Raw genomic sequence first — 25053 nt, 5'->3', positions numbered from 1 at the left:
GTCGCACGTGCATCAACAAAGTAGTGCCAAGCGTGCACCTGTGTCATAAGTAAAGGGCTGGCTGTCTTGACCATTATAGGGTGCTGTAACCCCCAAAGTACACTCCTGTCCAAACCAAAAAAAAAATATCTTCTGTGTTTGTGAATTGTGTGCGCAGTAGCCGCACGTGCATCAACAAAGTAGTGCCAAGCGTGCGCCTGTGTCATAAGAAAAGGTCCAGCTGGCTTGTCCGTTAAAGGGTGCTGAAACCCCCAAAGTAAACTCCAAACCAAAAAAATATATATTTTCTGTGTTTGTCAATTGTGTGCGCAGTAGCCGCACATGCATCAACAAAGTAGTGCCAAGCGTGCGTCTGTATCATAAGTAAAGGGCCGGCTGGCTTGACTGTTAAAGGGTGCTGTAACCCCCAAAGTACACTCCAAACCAAAAAAAAATATTTTCTGTGTTTGTGAATTGTGTGCGCAGTAGCTGCACGCGCATCAACAAAGTAGTGCCAAGCGTGCGCCTGTGTGATAAGTAAAGGGCCGGCTGGCTTGACCATTAAAGGGTACTGTAACCCCCAATGTACACTTCAAACCAAAAAAAATATATTTTCTGTGTTTGTGAATTGTGTGCGCAGTAGCCGCACGTGCATCATCAATGTAGTGCCAAGCGTGCGCCTGTATCATAAGTAAAGGGCCGGCTGGCTTGATCGTTAAAGGGTGCTGTAACCCCCAAAGTACACTCGAAACCCCAAAAAAAATATTTTCTGTGTTTGTGAATTGCGTGCGCAGTAGCAGCACGTGCATCAACAAAGTAGTGCCAAGCGTGCGCCTGTGTCATAATTAAAGGGCCGGCTGGCTTGTCCGTTAAAGGGTGCTGTAACCCCCAAAGAACACTCCAAACCAAATAACAAAATATTTTTTCTGTGTTTGTGAATTTTGTGCGCAGTAGCCGCACATGCATCAACAAAGTAGTGCCAAGCGTGCGCCTGTGTCATAAGTAAAGGGCCGGCTGGCTTGACCGTTAAAGGGTGCTGGAACCCCCAAAGTATACTTCAAACCAAATAACGAAATATTTTTTCTTTGTTTGTGAATTATGTGCGCAGTAGCCGCAAGTACATCAAAAAAGTAGTGCCAAGCGTGCGCCTGTGTCATAAGAAAAGGGTCGGCTGGCTTGACTGTTAAAGGGTGCTGTAACCCCCAACGTACACTCCAAACCAAATAACAAAATATTTTTTCTGTGTTTGTGAATTGTGTGCGCAGTAGCCGCACGTGCATCAACAAAGTAGTGCCAAGCGTGCGCCTGTGTAATAAGTAAAGGGCCGGCTGGCTTGACCGTTAAAGGGTGCTGTAACCCCCAACGTACACTCCAAACCAAAAAAATATATATTTTCTGTGTTTGTGAATTGTGTGCGCAGTAGCCGCACGTGCATCATCAAAGTAGTGCCAAGCGTGTGCCTGTGTCATAAGTAAAGGGCCGGCTGGCTTGACTGTTAACAGGTGCTGTAACCCCCAAAGTACACTACAAACCAAATAACAAAATATTTTTTCTGTGTTTGTGAATTGTGTGCGCAGTAGTCGCACGTGCATCAACAAAGTAGTGCCAAGCGTGCACCTGTGTCATAAGTAAAGGGCTGGCTGTCTTGACCGTTAAAGGGTGCTGTAACCCCCAAAGTACACTCCAGTCCAAACGAAAAAAAAAAATATCTTCTGTGTTTGTGAATTGTGTGCGCAGTAGCCGCACGTGCATCAACAAAGTAGTGCCAAGCGTGCGCCTGTGTCATAAGAAAAGGTCCAGCTGGCTTGTCCGTTAAAGGGTGCTGTAACCCCCAAAGTAAACTCCAAACCAAAAAAATATATATTTTCTGTGTTTGTGAATTGTGTGCGCAGTAGCCGCACATGCATCAACAAAGTAGTGCCAAGCGTGCGTCTGTGTCATAAGTAAAGGGCCGGCTGGCTTGACCGTTAAAGGGTGCTGTAACCCCCAAAGTACACTCCAAACCAAAAAAAAAAATATTTTTTCTGTGTTTGTGAATTGTGTGCGCAGTAGCCGCACGTGCATCAACAAAATAGTGCCAAGCGTGCGCCTGTGTCATAAGTAAAGGGCCAGCAGGCTTGACCGTTAAAGGGTGCTGTAACCCCCAAAGTACACTCCAAACCAAAAAAAAAAATATTTTCTGAGTTTGTGAATTGTGTGCGCAGTAGCCGCACGTGCATCAACAAAGTAGTGCCAAGTGTGCGCCTGTGTCATAAGTAAAGGGCCGGCTGGCTTGACCGTTAAAGGGTGCTGTAACCCCCAAAGTACACAACAAACCAAATAACAAAATATTTTTCCTGTGTTTGTGAATTGTGTGCGCAGTAGCCGCACGTGCATCAACAAAGTAGTGCCAAGCGTGCGCCTGTGTCATAAGTAAAGGGCCGGCTGGCTTAACCGTTAAAGGGTGCTGAAACCCCCAAAATACACTCCAAACCAAATAACAAAATATTTTTTCTGTGTTTGTGAATTGTGTGCGCAGTAGCCGCACATGCATCAACAAAGTAGTGCCAAGCGTGTGCCTGTGTCATAAGTAAAGGGCCAGCTGGCTTGACCATTAAAGGGTGCTGTAACCCCCAAAGTACACTCCAAACCAAATAACAAAATATTTTTTCTGTGTTTGTGAATTGTGTGCGCAGTAGCCGCAAGTACATCAAAAAAGTAGTGCCAAGCATGCGCCTGTGTCATAAGAAAAGGGCCAGCTGGCTTGACCGTTAAAGGGTGCTGTAACCCCCAACGTACACTCCAAACCAAATAACAAAATATTTTTTCTGTGTTTGTGAATTGTGTGCGCAGTAGCCGCACGTGCATCAACAAAGTAGTGCCAAGCGTGCGCCTGTGTCATAAGTAAAGGGCCGGCTTGCTTGACCATTAAAGGGTGCTGTAACCCCCAAAGTACACTCCAAACCCCCAAAAAAAATATCTTCTGTGTTTGTGAATTGTGTGCGCAGTAGCCGCACGCGCATCAACAAAGTAGTGCCAAGCGTGCGCCTGTGTCTTAAGAAAAGGGCCAGCTGGCTTGACCGTTAAAGGGTGCTGTAACCCCCAAAGTAAACTCCAAAATAACAAAATATTATTTCTGTGTTTGTGAATTGTGTGCGCAGTAGCCGCACGTGCATCAACAAAGTAGTGCCAAGCGTGCGCCTGTGTTATAAGTAAAGGGCTGGCTGTCTTGACCGTTAAAGGGTGCTGTAACCCCCAAAGTACTCTCCAGTCCAAACCAAAAAAAAAAATATCTTCTGTGTTTGTGAATTGTGTGCGCAGTAGCCGCACGCGCATCAACAAAGTAGTGCCAAGCGTGCGCCTGTGTCATAAGTAAAGGGCTGGCTGGCTTGACCTTTAAAGGGTGCTGTAACCCCCAAAGTACACTCCTGTCCAAACCAAAAAAAGAAATATTTTCTGTGTTTGTGAATTGCGTGCGCAGTAGCAGCACGTGCATCAACAAAGTAGTGCCAAGCGTGCGCCTGTGTCATAATTAAAGGGCCGGCTGGCTTGTCCGTTAAAGGGTGCTGTAACCCCCAAAGAACACTCCAAACCAAATAACAAAATATTTTTTCTGTGTTTGTGAATTTTGTGCGCAGTAGCCGCACATGCATCAACAAAGTAGTGCCAAGCGTGTGCCTGTGTCATAAGTAAAGGGCCAGCTGGCTTGACCATTAAAGGGTGCTGTAACCCCCAAAGTACACTCCAAACCAAATAACAAAATATTTTTTCTGTGTTTGTGAATTGTGTGCGCAGTAGCCGCAAGTACATCAAAAAAGTAGTGCCAAGCGTGAGCCTGTGTCATAAGAAAAGGGCCAGCTGGCTTGACCGTTAAAGGGTGCTGTAACCCCCAACGTACACTCCAAACCAAATAACAAAATATTTTTTCTGTGTTTGTGAATTGTGTGCGCAGTAGCCGCACGTGCATCAACAAAGTAGTGCCAAGCGTGCGACTGTGTCATAAGTAAAGGGCCGGCTTGCTTGACCATTAAAGGGTGCTGTAACCCCCAAAGTACACTCCAAACCCCCAAAAAAAATATCTTCTGTGTTTGTGAATTGTGTGCGCAGTAGCCGCACGCGCATCAACAAAGTAGTGCCAAGCGTGCGCCTGTGTCATAAGAAAAGGGCCAGCTGGCTTGACCGTTAAAGGGTGCTGTAACCCCCAAAGTAAACTCCAAAATAACAAAATATTATTTCTGTGTTTGTGAATTGTGTGCGCAGTAGCCGCACGTGCATCAACAAAGTAGTGCCAAGCGTGCGCCTGTGTTATAAGTAAAGGGCTGGCTGTCTTGACCGTTAAAGGGTGCTGTAACCCCCAAAGTACTCTCCAGTCCAAACCAAAAAAAAAAATATCTTCTGTGTTTGTGAATTGTGTGCGCAGTAGCCGCACGCGCATCAACAAAGTAGTGCCAAGCGTGCGCCTGTGTCATAAGAAAAGGGCCAGCTGGCTTGACCGTTAAAGGGTGCTGTAACCCCCAAAGTAAACTCCAAACCAAATAAATATATATTTTCTGTGTTTGTGAATTGTGTGCGCAGTAGCCGCACATGCATCAACAAAGAAGTGCCAAGCGTGCGCCTGTGTCATAAGTAAAGGGCCGGCTGGCTTGACCGTTAAAGGGTGCTGTAACCCCCAAAGTACACTCCAAACCAAAAAAAAAATATTTTCTGTGTTTGTGAATTGTGTGCGAATTAGCCGCACGTGCATCATCAAAGTAGTGCCAAGCGTGCGCCTGTGTCATAAGTAAAGGGCCGGCTGGCTTGACCGTTAAAGGGTGCTGTAACCCCCAAAGTACACTCCAAACCAAATAACAAAATATTTTTTCTGTGTTTGTGAATTGTGTGCGCTGTAGCAGCACGTGCATCAACAAAGTAGTGCCAAGCGTGCGCCTGTGTCATAAGTAAAGGGCTGGCTGGCTTGACCGTTAAAGGGTGCTGTAACCCCCAAAGTACACTCCAGTCTAAACCAAAAAAAAAAATATCTTCTGTGTTTGTGAATTGTGTGCGCAGTAGCCGCACATACATCAACAAAGTAGTGCCAAGCGTGCGCCTGTGTCATAAGTAAAGGGCCAGCTGGCTTGACCGTTAAAGGGTGCTGTAACCCCCAAAGTAAACTCCAAACCAAAAAAATATATATTTTCTGTGTTTGTGAATTGTGTGCGCAGTAGCCGCACATGCATCAGCAAAGTAGTGCCAAGCGTGCGCCTGTGTCATAAGTAAAGGGCCGGCTGGCTTTACCGTTAAAGGGTGCTGTAACCCCCAAAGTACGCTCCAAACCAAATAACAAAATATTTTTTCTGTGTTTGTGAATTGTGTGCGCAGTGGCCGCACGTGCATCAACAAAGTAGTGCCAAGCGTGCGCCTGTGTCATAAGTAAAGGGCCTGCTGGCTTGACCGTTAAAGGGTGCTGTAACCCCCAAAGTACACTCCAAACCAAAAAAATAAATATTTTCTGAGTTTGTGAATTGTGTGCGCAGTAGCTGCACATGCATCAACAAAGAAGTGCCAAGCGTGCGCCTGTGTTATAAGTAAAGGGCCTGCTGGCTTGACCGTTAAAGGGTGCTGTAACCCCCAAAGTAAACTCCAAACCAAAAAAATATATATTTTCTGTGTTTGTGAATTGTGTGCGCAGTAGCTGCACATGCATCAACAAAGAAGTGCCAAGCGTGCGCCTGTGTTATAAGTAAAGGGCCGGCTGGCTTGACCGTTAAAGTGTGCTGTAACTCCCAAAGTACACTCCAAACCAAAAAAAAAATATTTTCTGTGTTTGTGAATTGTGTGCGCAGTAGCCGCACGTGCATCATCAAAGTAGTGCCAAGCGTGCGCCTGTGTCATAAGTAAAGGGCCGGCTGGCTTGACCGTTAAAGGGTGCTGTAACCCCCAAAGTACACTCCAAACCAAATAACAAAATATTTTTTCTGTGTTTGTGAATTGTGTGCGCTGTAGCCGCACGTGCATCAACAAAGTAGTGCCAAGCGTGCGCCCTTGTCATAAGTAAAGGGCTGGCTGGCTTGACCATTAAAGGGTGCTGAAACCCCCAAAGTACACTCCAGTCCAAACCAAAAAAAAAATATCTTCTGTGTTTGTGAATTGTGTGCGCAGTAGCCGCACACGCATCAACAAAGTAGTGCCAAGCGTGCGCCAGTGTCATAAGTAAAGGGCCAGCTGGCTTGACCATTAAAGGGTGCTGTAACCCCCAAAGTAAACTCCAAACCAAAAAAATATATATTTTCTGTGTTTGTGAATTGTGTGCGCAGTAGCCGCACATGCATCAACAAAGTAGTGCCAAGCGTGCGCCTGTGTCATAAGTAAAGGGCCAGCTGGCTTGACTGTTAAAGGGTGCTGTAACCCCCAAAGTAAACTCCAAACCCCCAAAAAAATATTTTCTGTGTTTGTGAATTGTGTGCGCAATAGCCGCACGTGCATCAACAAAGTAGTGCCAAGCGTGCGCCTGTGTCATAAGTAAAGGGCTGGCTGGCTTGACAGTTAAAGGGTGCTGTAACCCCCAATGTACACTCCATACCAAAAAAAAAAATATTTTCTGTGTTTGTGAATTGTGTGCGCAGTAGCCGAACGTGCATCAAGAAAGTAGTGCAAAGCGTGCGCCTGTGTCATAAGTAAAGGGCCGGCTGGCTTGACTGGTAAAGGGTGCTGTAACCCCCAAAGTACACTCCAGTCCAAACCAAAAGAAATTTTTTTTCTGTGTTTGTGAATTGTGTGCGCAGTAGCCGCACGTGCATCAACAAAGTAGTGCCAAGCTTGCGCCTGTGTCATAAGTAAAGGGCCAGCTGGCTTGACCGTTAAAGGGTGCTGTAACCCCCAAAGTACACTCCAAACCAAATAACAAAATATTTTTTCTGTGTTTGTGAATTGTGTGCGCAGTAGCCGCATGTGCATCAACAAAGTAGTGCCAAGCGTGCGCCTGTGTGATAAGTAAAGGGCCGGCTGGCTTGACCGTTAAAGGGTGCTGTAACCCCCAAAGTACACTCCAAACCAAAAAAAATATATTTTCTGTGTTTGTGAATTGTGTGCGCAGTAGCCGCACGTGCATCATCAAAGTAGTGCCAAGCGTGCGCCTGTATCATAAGTAAAGGCCCGGCTGGCTTGATCGATAAAGGGTGCTGTAACCCCCAAAGTACACTCGAAACCCCCAAAAAAATATTTTCTGTGTTTGTGAATTGTGTGCGCAGTAGCCGCACGTGCATCAACAAAGTAGTGCCAAGCGTGTGCCTGTGTCATAAGTAAAGGGCTGGCTGGCTTGACCGTTAAAGGGTGCTGTAACCCCCAAAGTACAATCCTGTCCAAACCAAAAAAATATATATTTTCTGTGTTTGTGAATTGCGTGCGCAGTAGCAGCACGTGCATCAACAAAGTAGTGCCAAGCGTGTGCCTGTGTCATAATTAAAGGGCCGGCTGGCTTGACCATTAAATGGTGCTGTAACCCCCAAAGTACACTCCAAACCAAATAACAAAATATTTTTTCTGTGTTTGTGAATTTTGTGCGCAGTAGCCGCACATGCATCAACAAAGTAGTGCCAAGCGTGCGCCTGTGTCATAAGTAAAGGGCCGGCTGGCTTGACCGTTAAAGGGTGCTGTAACCCCCAAAGTACACTCCAAACCAAATAACAAAATATTTTTTCTTTGTTTGTGAATTATGTGCGCAGTAGCCGCAAGTACATCAAAAAAGTAGTGCCAAGCGTGCGACTGTGTCATAAGAAAAGGGTCGGCTGGCTTGACTGTTAAAGGGTGCTGTAACCCCCAACGTACACTCCAAACCAAATAACAAAATATTTTTTCTGTGTTTGTGAATTGTGTGCGCAGTAGCCGCACGTGCATCAACAAAGTAGTGCCAAGCGTGCGCCTGTGTCATAAGTAAAGGGCCGTCTGGCTTGACCGTTAAAGTGTGCTGTAACCCCCAAAGTACACTCCAAACCAAAAAAAAAATATTTTCTGTGTTTGTGAATTGTGTGCGCAGTAGCCGCACGTGCATCAACAAAGTAGTGCCAAGCGTGCGCCTGTGTCATAAGTAAAGGGCCAGCTGGCTTGACCGTTAAAGGGTGCTGTAACCCCCAAAGTACACTCCAAACCAAAAATAAAAATATTTTCTGTGTTTGTGAATTGTGTGCGCAGTAGCCGCATGTGCATCATCAAAGTAGTGCCAAGCGTGCGCCTGTGTCATAAGAAAAGGTCCAGCTGGATTGTCCGTTAAAGGGTGCTGTAACCCCCAAAGTAAACTCCAAACCAAAAAAATATATATTTTCTGTATTTGTGAATTGTGTGCGCAGTAGCCGCACATGCATCAACAAAGTAGTGCCAAGCGTGCGTCTGTGTCATAAGTAAAGGGCCGGCTGGCTTGACCGTTAAAGGGTGCTGTAACCCCCAAAGTACACTCCAAACCAAAAAAAAAATATTTTCTGTGTTTGTGAATTGTGTGCGCAGTAGCTGCACGCGCATCAACAAAGTAGTGCCAAGCGTGCCCCTGTGTCATAAGTAAAGGGCCAGCTGGCTTGACCGTTAAAGGGTGCTGTAACCCCCAAAGTACACTCCAAACCAAAAAAATATATATTTTCTGTGTTTGTGAATTGTATGCGCAGTAGCCGCACATACATCAACAAAGTAGTGCCAAGCGTGCGCCTGTGTCATAAGTAAAGGGCCGGTTGGCTTGACCGTTAAAGGGTGCTGTAACCCCCAAAGTACACTCCAAACCAAACAACAAAATATTTTTTCTGTGTTTGTGAATTGTGTGCGCAGTAGCCGCACGTGCATCAACAAAATAGTGCCAAGCGTGCGCCTGTGTCATAAGTAAAGGGCCAGCTGGCTTGACCGTTAAAGGGTGCTGTAACCCCCAAAGTACACTCCAAACCAAAAAAATAAATATTTTCTGAGTTTGTGAATTGTGTGCGCAGTAGCCGCACGTGCATCAACAAAGTAGTGCCAAGCGTGCGCCTGTGTCATAAGTAAAGGGCCGGCTGGCTTGACCGTTAAAGGGTGCTGTAACCCCCAAAGTACAGTACAGTCTAAACCAAAAAAAAAAATATTTTCTGTGTTTGTGAATTGTGTGCGCAGTAGCCGCACGTGCATCAACAAAGTAGTGCCAAGCGTGCGCCTGTGTCATAAGTAAAGGGCCGGCTGGCTTGACCGTTAAAGGGTGCTGAAACACCCAAAATAAACTCCAAACCAAAAAAATATATATTTTCTGTGTTTGTGAATTGTGTGCGCAGTAGCCGCACGTGCATCAACAAAGTAGTGCCAAGCGTGCGCCTGTGTCATAAGTAAAGGGCCGGCTGGCTTAACCGTTAAAGGGTGCTGAAACCCCCAAAATACACTCCAAACCAAATAACAAAATATTTTTTCTGTGTTTGTGAATTGTGTGCGCAGTAGCCGCACATGCATCAACAAAGTAGTGCCAAGCGTGCGCCTGTGTCATATGTAAAGGGCCAGCTGGCTTGACCGTTAAAGGGTGCTGTAACCCCCAAAGTACACTCCAAACCAAATAACAAAATATTTTTTCTGTGTTTGTGAATTGTGTGCGCAGTAGCCGCAAGAACATCAAAAAAGTAGTGCCAAGCGTGCGCCTGTGTCATAAGAAAAGGGCCAGCTGGCTTGACCGTTAAAGGGTGCTGTAACCACCAACGTACACTCCAAACCAAATAACAAAATATTTTTTCTGTGTTTTTGAATTGTGAGCGCAGTAGCCGCACGTGCATCAACAAAGTAGTGCCAAGCGTGCGCCTGTGTCATAAGTAAAGGGCCGGCTGGCTTGACCGTTAAAGGGTGCTGTAACCCCCAAAGTACACTCCAAACCAAAAAAAAATATATCTTCTGTGTTTGTGAATTGTGTGCGCAGTAGCCGCACGCGCATCAACAAAGTAGTGCCAAGCGTGCGCCTGTGTCATAAGAAAAGGGCCAGCTGGCTTGACCGTTAAAGGGTGCTGTAACCCCCAAAGTAAACTCCAAACCAACAATATATATATTTTCTGTGTTTGTGAATTGTGTGCGCAGTAGCCGCACATGCATCAACAAAGCAGTGCCAAGCGTGCGCCTGTGTCATAAGTAAAGGGCCGGCTGGCTTGACCGTTAAAGGGTGCTGTAACCCCCAAAGTACACTCCAAACCAAAAAAAAAATATTTTCTGTGTTTGTGAATTGTGTGCGATGTAGCCGCACGTGCATCATCAAAGTAGTGCCAAGCGTGCGCCTGCATCATAAGTAAAGGGCCGGCTGGCTTGACCGTTAAAGGGTGCTGTAACCCCCAAAGTACAGTCCAAACCAAATAACAAAATATTTTTTCTGTGTTTGTGAATTGTGTGCGCCGTAGCCGCAAGTACATCAAAAAAGTAGTGCCAAGCGTGCGTCTGTGTCATAAGAAAAGGGCCAGCTGGCTTGACTGTTAAAGGGTGCTGTAACCCCCAACGTACACTCCAAACCAAATAACAAAATATTTTTTCTCTGTTTGTGAATTGTGTGCGCAGTAGCCGCACGTGCATCAACAAAGTAGTGCCAAACGTGCGCCTGTGTCATAAGTAAAGGGCCGGCTGGCTTGACCGGTAAAGGGTGCTGTAACCCCCAAAGTACACTCCAAACCAAAAAAATATATATTTTCTGTGTTTGTGAATTGTGTGCTCAGTAGCTGCACGTGCATCATCAAAGTAGTGCCAAGCGTGCGCCTGTGTCATAAGTAAAGGGCCAGCTGGCTTGACCGTTAAAGGGTGCTGTAACCCCCAAAGTACACTCCAAACCAAATAACAAAATATTATTTCTGTGTTTGTGAATTGTGTGCGCAGCAGCCGCACGTGCATCAACAAAGTAGTGCAAAGCGTGCGCCTGTGTCATAAGTAAAGGGCTGGCTGTCTTGACCGTTAAAGGGTGCTGTAACCCCCAAAGTACTCTCCAGTCCAAACCAAAAAAAAAAATATCTTCTGTGTTTGTGAATTGTGTGCGCAGTAGCCGCACGCGCATCAACAAAGTAGTGCCAAGCGTGCGCCTGTGTCATAAGAAAAGGGCCAGCTGGCTTGACCGTTAAAGGGTGCTGTAACCCCCAAAGTAAACTCCAAACCAAAAAAATATATATTTTCTGTGTTTGTGAATTGTGTGCGCAGTAGCCGCACATGCATCAACAAAGAAGTGCCAAGCGTGCGCCTGTGTCATAAGTAAAGGGCCGGCTGGATTGACTGTTAAAGGGTGCTGTAACCCTCAAAGTACACTCCAAACCAAAAAAAATATATTTTCTGTGTTTGTGAATTGTGTGCGCAGTAGCAGCACGTGCATCAACAAAGTAGTGCCAAGCGTGCGCCTGTGTCATAAGTAAAGGGCCGGCTGGCTTAACCGTTAAAGGGTGCTGAAACCCCCAAAATACACTCCAAACCAAATAACAAAATATTTTTTCTGTGTTTGTGAATTGTGTGCGCAGTAGCCGCACATGCATCAACAAAGTAGTGCCAAGCGTGTGCCTGTGTCATAAGTAAAGGGCCAGCTGGCTTGACCGTTAAAGGGTGCTGTAACCCCCAAAGTACACTCCAAACCAAATAACAAAATATTTTTTCTGTGTTTGTGAATTGTGTGCGCAGTAGCCGCAAGTGCATCAACAAAGTAGTGCCAAGCGTGCGCCTGTGTCATAAGTAAAGGGCCGGCTTGCTTGACCGTTAACGGGTGCTGTAACCCCAAAGTACACTCCAAACCCAAAAAAAAATATCTTCTGTGTTTGTGAATTGTGTGCGCAGTAGCCGCACGCGCATCAACAAAGTAGTGCCAAGCGTGCGCCTGTGTCATAAGAAAAGGGCCAGCTGGCTTGACCATTAAAGGGTGCTGTAACCCCCAAAGTAAACTCCAAACCAACAATATATATATTTTCTGTGTTTGTGAATTGTGTGCGCAGTAGCCGCACATGCATCAACAAAGCAGTGCCAAGCGTGCGCCTGTGTCATAAGTAAAGGGCCGGCTGGCTTGACCGTTAAAGGGTGCTGTAACCCCCAAAGTACACTACAACCAAAAAAAAAATATTTTCTGTGTTTGTGAATTGTGTGCGCTGTAGCCGCACGTGCATCATCAAAGTAGTGCCAAGCGTGCGCCTGTGTCATAAGAAAAGGGCCAGCTGGCTTGACTGTTAAAGGGTGCTGTAACCCCCAACGTACACTCCAAACCAAATAACAAAATATTTTTTCTGTGTTTGTGAATTGTGTGCGCAGTAGCCGCACGTGCATCAACAAAGTAGTGCCAAACGTGCGCCTGTGTCATAAGTAAAGGGCCGGCTGTCTTGACCGTTAAAGGGTGCAGTAACCCCCAAAGTACACTCCAAACCAAAAAAATATATATTTTCTGTGTTTGTGAATTGTGTGCTCAGAAGCTGCACGTGCATCATCAAAGTAGTGCCAAGCGTGCGCCTGTGTCATAAGTAAAGGCCAGCTGGCTTGACCGTTAAAGGGTGCTGTAACCCCCAAAGTACACTCCAAACAAAATAACAAAATATTATTTCTGTGTTTGTGAATTGTGTGCGCAGTAGCCGCACGTGCATCAACAAAGTAGTGCAAGCGTGCGCCTGTGTTATAAGTAAAGGGCTGGCTGTCTTGACCGTTAAAGGGTGCTGTAACCCCCAAAGTACTCTCCAGTCCAAACCAAAAAAAAAATATCTTCTGTGTTTGTGAATTGTGTGCGCAGTAGCTGCACATGCATCAACAAGAAGTGCCAAACGTGCGCCTGTGTTATAAGTAAAGGGCCGCTGGCTTGACCGTTAAAGGGTGCTGTAACCCCCAAAGTACACTCCAAACCAATAAAAAAATATTTTTTCTGTGTTTGTGAATTGTGTGCGCTGTAGCCGCACGTGCATCAACAAAGTAGTGCCAAGCATGCGCCTGTGTCATAAGTAAAGGCTGGCTGGCTTGACCGTTAAAGGGTGCTGTAACCCCAAAGTACACTCCAGTCCAAACCAAAAAAAAAATATCTTCTGTGTTTGTGAATTGTGTGCGCAGTAGCCGCACACGCATCAACAAAGTAGTGCCAAGCGTGCGCCAGTGTCATAAGTAAAGGGCCAGCTGGCTTGACCATTAAAGGGTGCTGTAACCCCCATAGTAAACTCCAAACCAAAAAATATATATTTTCTGTGTTTGTGAATTGTGTGCGCAGTAGCCGCACATGCATCAACAAAGTAGTGCCAAGCGTGCGCCTGTGTCATAAGTAAAGGGCCAGCTGGCTTGACTGTTAAAGGTGCTGTAACCCCAAAGTAAACTCCAAACCCCCAAAAAAATATTTTCTGTGTTTGTGAATTGTGTGCGCAATAGCAGCACGTGCATCAACAAAGTAGTGCCAAGCGTGCGCCTGTGTCATAAGTAAAGGGCTGGCTGGCTTGACAGTTAAAGGGTGCTGTAACCCCCAAAGTACACTCCATACCAAAAAAAAAAATATTTTCTGTGTTTGTGAATTGTGTGCGCAGTAGCCGAACGTGCATCAAGAAAGTAGTGCAAAGCGTGCGCCTGTGTCATAAGTAAAGGGCCGGCTGGCTTGACTGTTAAAGGGTGCTGTAACCCCCAAAGTACACTCCAGTCCAAACCAAAAGAAATTTTTTTCTGTGTTTGTGAATTGTATGCGCAGTAGCCGCACGTGCATCAACAAAGTAGTGCCAAGCTTGCGCCTGTGTCATAAGTAAAGGGCCAGCTGGCTTGACCATTAAAGGGTGCTGTAACCCCCAAAGTACACTCCAAACCAAATAACAAAATATTTTTTCTGTGTTTGTGAATTGTGTGCGCAGTAGCCGCATGTGCATCAACAAAGTAGTGCCAAGCGTGCGCCTGTGTGATAAGTAAAGGGCCGGCTGGCTTGACCGTTAAAGGGTGCTGTAACCCCCAAAGTACACTCCAAACCAAAAAATATATATTTTCTGTGTTTGTGAATTGTGTGCGCAGTAGCCGCACGTGCATCATCAAAGTAGTGCCAAGCGTGCGCCTGTATCATAAGTAAAGGCCCGGCTGGCTTGATCGATAAAGGGTGCTGTAACCCCCAAAGTACACTCGAAACCCCCAAAAAAATATTTTCTGTGTTTGTGAATTGTGTGCGCAGTAGCCGCACGTGCATCAACAAAGTAGTGCCAAGCGTGCGCCTGTGTCATAAGTAAAGGGCTGGCTGTCTTGACCGTTAAAGGGTGCTGTAACCCCCAAAGTACAATCCTGTCCAAACCAAAAAAAAATATATTTTCTGTGTTTGTGAATTGCGTGCGCAGTAGGCAGCACGTGCATCAACAAAGTAGTGCCAAGCGTGCGCCTGTGTCATAATTAAAGGGCCGGCTGGCTTGACCATTAAAGGGTGCTGTAACCCCCAAAGTACACTCCAAACCAAATAACAAAATATTTTTTCTGTGTTTGTGAATTTTGTGCGCAGTAGCCGCAAGTACATCAAAAAAGTAGTGCCAAGTGTGCGCCTGTGTCATAAGAAAAGGGTCGGCTGGCTTGACTGTTAAAGGGTGCTGTAACCCCCAACGTACACTCCAAACCAAATAACAAAATATTTTTTCTGTGTTTGTGAATTGTGTGCGCAGTAGCCGCACGTGCATCAACAAAGTAGTGCCAAGCGTGCGCCTGTGTCATAAGTAAAGGGCCGGCTGGCTTGACCGTTAAAGGGTGCTGTAACCCCCAAAGTACACTCCAAACCAAAAAAAAATATATTTTCTGTGTTTGTGAATTGTAGTGCGCAGTAGCCGCACGTGCATCATCAAAGTAGTGCCAAGCGTGCGCCTGTGTCATAAGAAAAGGTCCAGGTGGCTTGTCCGTTAAAAGGGTGCTGTAACCCCCAAAGTAAACTCCAAACCAAAAAAATATATATTTTCTGTGTTTGTGAATTGTGTGCGCAGTAGCCGCACATGCATCAACAAAGTAGTGCCAAGCGTGCGTCTGTGTCATAAGTAAAGGGCCGTCTGGCTTGACAGTTAAAGGGTGCTGTAACCCCCAAAGTACACTCCAAACCAAAAAAAAAATATTTTCTGTGTTTGTGAATTGTGTGCGGTGAATTGTGTGCGCAGTAGCTGCACGTGCATCAACAAAGAAGTGCCAAGCGTGCGCCTGTGTCATAAGTAAAGGGCCAGCTGGCTTGACCGTTAAAGGGTGCTGTAACCCCCAAAGTAAAATCCAAACCAAAAAAATATATATTTTCTGTGTTTGTGAATTGTATGCGCAGTAGCCGCACATACATCAACAAATTAGTGCCAAGCGTGCGCCTGTGTCATAAGTAAAGGGCCGGCTGGCTTGACCGTTAAAGGGTGCTGTAACCCCCAAAGTACACTCCAAACCAAACAACAAAATATTTTTTCTGTGTTTGTGAATTGTGTGCGCAGTAGCCGCACGTGCATCAACAAAATAGTGCCAAGCGTGCGCCTGTGTCATAAGTAAAGGGCCAGCTGGCTTGACCGTTAAAGGGTGCTGTAACCCCCAAAGTACACTCCAAACCAAAAAAATAAATATTTTCTGAGTTTGTGAATTGTGTGCGCATTAGCCGCACGTGCATCAACAAAGTAGTGCCAAGCGTGCGCCTGTGTCATAAATAAAGGGCCGGCTGGCTTGACCGTTAAAGGGTGCTGTAACCCCCAAAGTACAGTACAGTCTAAACCAAAAAAAAAAATGTTTTCTGTGTTTGTGAATTGTGTGCGCAGTAGCCGCACGTGCATCAACAAAGTAGTGCCAAGCGTGCGCCTGTGTCATAAGTAAAGGGCCGGCTGGCTTGACCGTTAAAGGGTGCTGAAACACCCAAAATAAACTCCAAACCAAAAAAATATATATTTTCTGTGTTTGTGAATTGTGTGCGCAGTAGCCGCAAGTGCATCAACAAAGTAGTGCCAAGCGTGCGCCTGTGTCATAAGTAAAGGGCCGGCTGGCTTGACCGTTAAAGGGTGCTGTAACCCCCAAAGTACACACCAAACCAAATAACAAAATATTTTTCCTGTGTTTGTGAATTGTGTGCGCAGTAGCCGCACGTGCATCAACAAAGTAGTGCCAAGCGTGCGCCTGTGTCATAAGTAAAGGGCCGGCTGGCTTAACCGTTAAAGGGTGCTGAAACCCCCAAAATACACTCCAAACCAAATAACAAAATATTTTTTCTGTGTTTGTGAATTGTGTGCGCAGTAGCCGCACATGCATCAACAAAGTAGTGCCAAGCGTGCGCCTGTGTCATAAGTAAAGGGCCAGCTGGCTTGACCGTTAAATGGTGCTGTAACCCCCAAAGTACACTCCAAACCAAATAACAAAATATTATTTCTGTGTTTGTGAATTGTGTGCGCAGTAGCAGCACGTGCATCAACAAAGTAGTGCCAAGCGTGCGCCTGTGTCATAAGTAAAGGGCTGGCTGTCTTGACCGTTAAAGGGTACTGTAACCCCCAAAGTACTCTCCAGTCCAAATCAAAAAAAAAAATATCTTCTGTGTTTGTGAATTGTGTGCGCAGTAGCCGCACGCGCATCAACAAAGTAGTGCCAAGCGTGCGCCTGTGTCATAAGTAAAGGGCCGGCTGGCTTGACCGTTAAAGGGTGCTGTAACCCCCAAAGTACACTCCAAACCAAAAAAAAATATATTTTCTGTGTTTGTGAATTGTGGTGCGCAGTAGCCGCACGTGCATCATCAAAGTAGTGCCAAGCGTGCGCCTGTGTCATAAGAAAAGGTCCAGGTGGCTTGTCCGTTAAAAGGGTGCTGTAACCCCCAAAGTAAACTCCAAACCAAAAAAATATATATTTTCTGTGTTTGTGAATTGTGTGCGCAGTAGCCGCACATGCATCAACAAAGTAGTGCCAAGCGTGCGTCTGTGTCATAAGTAAAGGGCCGTCTGGCTTGACAGTTAAAGGGTGCTGTAACCCCCAAAGTACACTCCAAACCAAAAAAAAAATATTTTCTGTGTTTGTGAATTGTGTGCGCAGTAGCTGCACGTGCATCAACAAAGAAGTGCCAAGCGTGCGCCTGTGTCATAAGTAAAGGGCCAGCTGGCTTGACCGTTAAAGGGTGCTGTAACCCCCAAAGTAAAATCCAAACCAAATAACAAAATATTATTTCTGTGTTTGTGAATTGTGTGCGCAGTAGCAGCACGTGCATCAACAAAGTAGTGCCAAGCGTGCGCCTGTGTCATAAGTAAAGGGCCGGCTGGCTTGACCGTTAAAGGGTGCTGTAACCCCCAAAGTACACTCCAAACCAAACAACAAAATATTTTTTCTGTGTTTGTGAATTGTGTGCGCAGTAGCCGCACGTGCATCAACAAAATAGTGCCAAGCGTGCGCCTGTGTCATAAGTAAAGGGCCAGCTGGCTTGACCGTTAAAGGGTGCTGTAACCCCCAAAGTACACTCCAAACCAAAAAAATAAATATTTTCTGAGTTTGTGAATTGTGTGCGCAGTAGCCGCACGTGCATCAACAAAGTAGTGCCAAGCGTGCGCCTGTGTCATAAATAAAGGGCCGGCTGGCTTGACCGTTAAAGGGTGCTGTAACCCCCAAAGTACAGTACAGTCTAAACCAAAAAAAAAAATTTTTTCTGTGTTTGTGAATTGTGTGCGCAGTAGCCGCACGTGCATCAACAAAGTAGTGCCAAGCGTGCGCCTGTGTCATAAGTAAAGGGCCGGCTGGCTTGACCGTTAAAGGGTGCTGAAACACCCAAAATAAACTCCAAACCAAAAAAATATATATTTTCTGTGTTTGTGAATTGTGTGCGCAGTAGCCGCAAGTGCATCAACAAAGTAGTGCCAAGCGTGCGCCTGTGTCATAAGTAAAGGGCCGGCTGGCTTGACCGTTAAAGGGTGCTGTAACCCCCAAAGTACACACCAAACCAAATAACAAAATATTTTTCCTGTGTTTGTGAATTGTGTGCGCAGTAGCCGCACGTTGCATCAACAAAGTAGTGCCAAGCGTGCGCCTGTGTCATAAGTAAAGGGCCGGCTGGCTTAACCGTTAAAGGGTGCTGAAACCCCCAAAATACACTCCAAACCAAATAACAAAATATTTTTTCTGTGTTTGTGAATTGTGTGCGCAGTAGCCGCACATGCATCAACAAAGTAGTGCCAAGCGTGCGCCTGTGTCATAAGTAAAGGGCCAGCTGGCTTGACCGTTAAAGGGTGCTGTAACCCCCAAAGTACACTCCAAACCAAATAACAAAATATTTTTTCTGTGTTTGTGAATTGTGTGCGCAGTATCCGCAAGTACATCAAAAAAGTAGTGCCAAGCGTGCGCCTGTGTCATAAGAAAAGGGCCAGCTGGCTTGACCGTTAAAGGGTGCTGTAACCCCCAACGTACACTCCAAACCAAATAACAAAATATTTTTTCTGTGTTTTTGAATTGTGTGCGCAGTAGCCGCACGTGCATCAACAAAGTAGTGCCAAGCGTGCGCCTGTGTCATAAGTAAAGGGCCGGCTGGCTTGACCGTTAAAGGGTGCTGTAACCCCCAAAGTACACTCCAAACCCAAAAAATATATATCTTCTGTGTTTGTGAATTGTGTGCGCAGTAGCCGCACGTGCATCAACAAAGTAGTGCCAAGCGTGCGCCTGTGTCATAAGAAAAGGGCCAGCTGGCTTGACCGTTAAAGGGTGCTGTAATCCCCAAAGTAAACTCCAAACCAACAATATATATATTTTCTGTGTTTGTGAATTGTGTGCGCAGTAGCCGCACATGCATCAACAAAGCAGTGCCAAGCGTGCGCCTGTGTCATAAGTAAAGGGCCGGCTGGCTTGACCGTTAAAGGGTGCTGTAACCCCCAAAGTACACTCCAAACCAAAAAAAAAATATTTTCTGTGTTTGTGAATTGTGTGCGCTGTAGCCGCACGTGCATCATCAAAGTAGTGCCAAGCGTGCGCCTGCGTCATAAGTAAAGGGCCGGCTGGCTTGACCGTTAAAGGGTGCTGTAACCCCCAAAGTACAGTCCAAACCAAATAACAAAATATTTTTTCTGTGTTTGTGAATTGTGTGCGCCGTAGCCGCAAGTACATCAAAAAAGTAGTGCCAAGCGTGCGTCTGTGTCATAAGAAAAGGGCCAGCTGGCTTGACTGTTAAAGGGTGCTGTAACCCCCAACGTACACTCCAAACCAAATAACAAAATATTTTTTCTCTGTTTGTGAATTGTGTGCGCAGTAGCCGCACGTGCATCAACAAAGTAGTGCCAAACGTGCGCCTGTGTCATAAGTAAAGGGCCGGCTGGCTTGACCGTTAAAGGGTGCTGTAACCCCCAAAGTACACTCCAAACCAAAAAAAAATATATTTTCTGTGTTTGTGAATTGTGTGCTCAGTAGCTGCACGTGCATCATCAAAGTAGTGCCAAGCGTGCGCCTGTGTCATAAGTAAAGTGCCAGCTGGCTTGACCGTTAAATGGTGCTGTAACCCCCAAAGTACACTCCAAACCAAATAACAAAATATTATTTCTGTGTTTGTGAATTGTGTGCGCAGTAGCAGCACGTGCATCAACAAAGTAGTGCCAAGCGTGCGCCTGTGTCATAAGTAAAGGGCTGGCTGTCTTGACCGTTAAAGGGTGCTGTAACCCCCAAAGTACTCTCCAGTCCAAATCAAAAAAAAAAATATCTTCTGTGTTTGTGAATTGTGTGCGCAGTAGCCGCACGCGCATCAACAAAGTAGTGCCAAGCGTGCGCCTGTGTCATAAGAAAAGGGCCAGCTGGCTTGACCGTTAAAGGGTGCTGTAACCCCCAAAGTACACTCCAAACCAAAAAAAAAATATTTTCTGTGTTTGTGAATTGTGTGCGCAGTAGCCGCACGTGCATCATCAAAGTAGTGCCAAGCGTGCGCCTGTGTCATAAGTAAAGGGCCGGCTGGCTTGACCGTTAAAGGGTGCTGTAACCCCCAAAGTACACTCCAAACCAAATAACAAAATATTTTTTCTGTGTTTGTGAATTGTGTGCGCTGTAGCCGCACGTGCATCAACAAAGTAGTGCCAAGCGTGCGCCTGTGTCATAAGTAAAGGGCTGGCTGGCTTGACCGTTAAAGGGTGCTGTAACCCCCAAAGTACACTCCAGTCCAAACCAAAAAAAAAAATATCTTCTGTGTTTGTGAATTGTGTGCGCAGTAGCCGCATACGCATCAACAAAGTAGTGCCAAGCGTGCGCCTGTGTCATAAGTAAAGGGCCAGCTGGCTTGACCATTAAAGGGTGCTGTAACCCCCAAAGTAAACTCCAAACCAAAAAAATATATATTTTCTGTGTTTGTGAATTGTGTGCGCAGTAGCCGCACATGCATCAACAAAGTAGTGCCAAGCGTGCGCCTGTGTCATAAGTAAAGGGCCGGCTGGCTTGACCGTTAAAGGGTGCTGTAACCCCAAAAGTACACTCCAAACCAAATAACAAAATATTTTTTCTGTGTTTGTGAATTGTGTGCGCAGTGGCAGCACGTGCATCAACAAAGTAGTGCCAAGCGTGCACCTGTGTCATAAGTAAAGGGCCAGCTGGCTTGACCGTTAAAGGGTGCTGTAACCCCCTAAGTACACTCCAAACCAAAAAAATAAATATTTTCTGAGTTTGTGAATTGTGTGCGCAGTAGCCGCACGTGCATTAACAAAGCAGTGCCAAGCGTGCACCTGTGTCATAAGTAAATGGCCGGCTGGCTTGACCGTTAAAGGGTGCTGTAACCTCCAAAGTACACTCCAAACCAAAAAAAAAATATTTTCTGTGTTTGTGAATTGTGTGCGCAGTAGCTGCACGTGCATCATCCAATTAGTGCCAAGCGTGCGCCTGTGTCATAAGTAATGGGCCGGCTGGCTTGACCGTTAAAGGGTGCTGTAACCCCCAAAGTACACTCCAAACCAAATAACAAATTATTTTTTCTGTGTTTGTGAATTGTGTGCGCTGTAGTCGCACGTGCATCAACAAAGTAGTGCCAAGCGTGCGCCTGTGTCATAAGTAAAGGGCCGGCTGGCTTGACCGTTAAAGGGTGCTGTAACCCCCAAAGTACACTCCAAACCAAATAACAAAATATTTTTTCTGTGTTTGTGAATTGTGTGCGCTGTAGCCGCACGTGCATCAACAAAGTAGTGCCAAGCTTGCGCCTGTGTCATAAGTAAAGGGCCGGCTGGCTTGACCATTAAAGGGTGCTGTAACCCTCACAGTACACTCCAGCCAAAACCAAAAAAAAAATATTTTCTGTGTTTGTGAATTGTGTGCGCAGTAGCTGCACGTGCATCAACAAAGTAGTGCCAAGCGTGCGCCTGTGTAATAAGTAAAGGGCCGGCTGGCTTGACTGTTAAAGGGTGCTGTAACCCTCAAAGTACACTCCAAACCAAATAACAAAATATTTTTTCTGTGTTTGTGAATTGTGTGCGCAGTAGCCGCACGTGCATCAACAAAGTAGTGCTGAGCGTGTGCCTGTGTCATAAGTAAAGGGCTGGCTGGCTTGACCGCTAATGGGTGCTGTAACCCCCAAAGTACACTCCAGTCCAAACCAAAAAAGTAAATATTTTCTGTGTTTGTGAATTGTGTGCGCAGTAGCTGCACGTGCATCAACAAAGTAGTGCCAAGCGTGCGCCTGTGTCATAAGTAAAGGGCCGGCTGGCTTGACCATTAAAGGGTGCTGTAACTCCCAAAGTAAACTCCAAACCAAAAAAATATATTTTTTCTGTGTTTGTGAATTGGGTGCGCACTAGCCGCACGTGCATCAACAAAGTAGTGCCAAGCGTGCGCCTGTGTCATAAGTAAAGGGCCGGCTGGCTTGACCGTTGAAGGGTGCTGTAACCCCCAAAGTACACTCCAAACCAAAAAAATATATATTTTCTGTGTTTTTGAATTGTGTGCGCAGCAGCCGCACGTGCATCATCAAAGTAGTGCCAAGCGTGCGCCTGTGTCATAAGTAAAGGGCCGGCTGGCTTTACCGTTTAAGGGTGCTGTAACCCCCAAAGTACACTCCAGTCCAAACCAAAAAAAAAAATAACTTCTGTGTTTGTGAATTGTGTGTGCAGTAGACGCACGTGCATCAACAAAGTAGTGCCAAGCGTGCGCCTGTGTCATAAGTAAAGGGCTGGCTGGCTTGACCGTTAAGGGGCGCTGTAACCCCAAAGTACACTCCAAACCAAATAACAAAATATTTTTTCTTTGTTTGCTAATTGTGTGCGCAGTAGCCGCACATGCATCAACAAAGTAGTGCCAAGCATGCGCCTGTGTCATAAGTAAAGGGCCAGCTGGCTTGACCGTTAAAGTGTGCTGTAACCCTCAAAGTACACTCCAAACCAAATAACAAAATATTTTTTCTGTGTTTGTGAATTGTGTGCGCAGTAGCCACACGTGCATCAACAAAGTAGTGCCAAGCGTGCGCCTGTGTCATAAGTAAAGGGACGGCTGGCTTGACTGTTAAAGGGTGCTGTAACCCCCAAAGTACACTCCAAACCAAATAACAAAATATTTTTTCTGTGTTTGTGAATTGTGTGCGCAGTAGCCGCACGTGCATCAACAAAGTAGTGCCAAGCGTGCGCAAGTGTCATAAGTAAAGGGCCGGCTGGCTTGACCGTTAAAGGGTGCTGTAACCCCCAAAGTACACTCCAAACCAAAAAAAAAACTATTTTCTGTGTTTGTGAATTGTGTGCGCAGTAGTCTCATTGCATCATCAAAGTAGTGCCAAGCCTGCGCCTGTGTCATAAGTAAAGGGCCGGCTGGCTTGACCGTTAAAGGGTGCTGTAACCCCCAAAGTACTCTCCAAATCAAATAACTAAATATTTTTTCTGTGTTTGTGAATTGTGTGCGCAGTAACCGCAAGTGCATCAACAAAGTAGTGCTAAGCGTGTGCCTGTGTCATAAGTAAAGGGCTGGCTGGCTTGACCGCTAATGGGTGCTGTAACCCCCAAAGTACACTCCAGTCCAAACCAAAAAAATAAATATTTTCTGTGTTTGTGAATTGTGTGCGCAGTAGCTGCACGTGCATCAACAAAGTAGTGCCAAGCGTGCGCCTGTGTCATAAGTAAAGGGCGAGCTGGCTTGACCATTAAAGGGTGCTGTAACCCCCAAAGTAAACTCCAAACCAAAAAAATATATTTTTTCTGTGTTTGTGAATTGGGTGCGCACTAGCCGCACGTGCATCAACAAAGTAGTGCCAAGCGTGCGCCTGTGTCATAAGTAAATGGCTGGCTGGCTTGACCGTTAAAGGGTGCTGTAACCCCCAAAGTACACTCCAAACCAAATAACAAAATATTTTTTCTGTGTTTGTGAATTGTGTGCGCTGTAGCCGCACGTGCATCAACAAAGTAGTGCTAAGCGTGCGCCTGTGTCATAAGTAAAGGGCTGGCTGGCTTGACCGCTAATGGGTGCTGTAACCCCCAAAGTACACTCCAGTCCAAACCAAAAAAATAAATATTTTCTGTGTTTGTGAATTGTGTGCGCAGTAGCTGCACGTGCATCAACAAAGTAGTGCCAAGCGTGCGCCTGTGTCATAAGTAAAGGGCGAGCTGGCTTGACCATTAAAGGGTGCTGTAACCCCCAAAGTAAACTCCAAACCAAAAAAATATATTTTTTCTGTGTTTGTGAATTGGGTGCGCACTAGCCGCACGTGCATCAACAAAGTAGTGCCAAGCGTGCGCCTGTGTCATAAGTAAATGGCTGGCTGGCTTGACCGTTAAAGGGTGCTGTAACCCCCAAAGTACACTCCAAACCAAATAACAAAATATTTTTTCTGTGTTTGTGAATTGTGTGCGCTGTAGCCGCACGTGCATCAACAAGGTAGTGCAAAGCGTGCGCCTGTGTCATAAGTAAAGGGCCGGCTGGCTTGACCGTTAAAGGGTGCTGTAACCCTCAAAGTACACTACAAACCAACTAACAAAATATTTCTTCTGTGTTTGTGAATTGTGTGTGCAGTAGCCGCACGTGCATCAACAAATTAGAGCCAAGCGTGCGCCTGTGTCAAAACTAAAGGGCCGATTGGCTTGACCATTAAGGGGTGCTGTAACCCCCAAAGTACACTCCAAACCAAATTACAATTTTTTTTTCTGTGTTTGTGAATTGTGTGCGCTGTAGCCGCACGTGCATCAACAAAGTAGTGCCAAGCGTGCGCCTGTGTCATAAGTAAAGGGCTGGCTGGCTTGACCGTTAAAGGGTGCTGTAACCCCCAAAGTACACTCCAGTCCAAACCAAAAAGAAAAATATCTTCTGTGTTTGTGAATTGTGTGCGCAGTAGCCGCACGCGCATCAACAAAGTAGTGCCAAGCGTGCACCTGTGTCATAAGTAAAGGGCCAGCTGGCTTGACCGTTAAAGGGTGCTGTAATCCCCAAAGTAAACTCCAAACCAAAAAAATATATATTTTCTGTGTTTGTGAATTGTGTGCGCAGTAGCCGCACATGCATCAACAATGTAGTGCCAAGCGTGCGCCTGTGTCATAAGTAAAGGGCCGGCTGGCTTGACCGTTAAAGGGTGCTGTAACCCCCAAAGTACACTCCAAACCAAATAACAAATTTTTTTTTCTGTGTTTGTGAATTGTGTGCGCAGTAGCCGCACGTGCATCAACAAAGTAGTGCCAAGCGTGCGCCTGTGTCATAAGTAAAGGGCTAGCTGGCTTGACCGTTAAAGGGTGCTGTAACCCCCAAAGTACACTCCAAACCAAAAAAATATATATTTTCTGTGTTTGTGAATTGTGTGCGCAGTAGCCGCACGTGCATCAACAAAGTAGTGCCAAGCGTGCGCCTGTGTCATAAGTAAAGGGCCGGCTGGCTTGACCGTTAAAGGGTGCTGTAACCCCCAAAGTACACTCCAAACCAAAAAAATATATATTTTCTGTGTTTGTGAATTGTGTGCGCAGCAGCCGCACGTGCATCATCAAAGTAGTGCCAAGCGTGCGCCTGTGTCATAAGTAAAGGGCCGGCTGGCTTGACCGTTTAAGGGTGCTGTAACCCCCAAAGTACACTCCAGTCCAAACCAAAAAAAAAAATATCTTCTGTGTTTGTGAATTGTGTGCGCAGTAGCCGCACGTGCATCAACAAAGTAGTGCCAAGCGTGCGCCTGTGTCATAAATAAAGGGCCAGCTGGCTTGACCGTTAACGGGTGCTGTAACCCCCAAAGTAAACTCCAAAACAAAAAAAAAATATTTTCTGTGTTTGTGAATTGTGTGCGCAGTAGCCGCACGTGCATCAACAAAGTAGTGC

The sequence above is a fragment of the Taudactylus pleione genome, unplaced genomic scaffold (assembly GCF_031769625.1).
Source record: "Taudactylus pleione unplaced genomic scaffold, aTauple2 ptg000135l, whole genome shotgun sequence".
Classification (NCBI taxonomy): Eukaryota; Metazoa; Chordata; class Amphibia; order Anura; family Myobatrachidae; genus Taudactylus; species Taudactylus pleione.
This window is presented reverse-complemented; position numbering follows the sequence as displayed.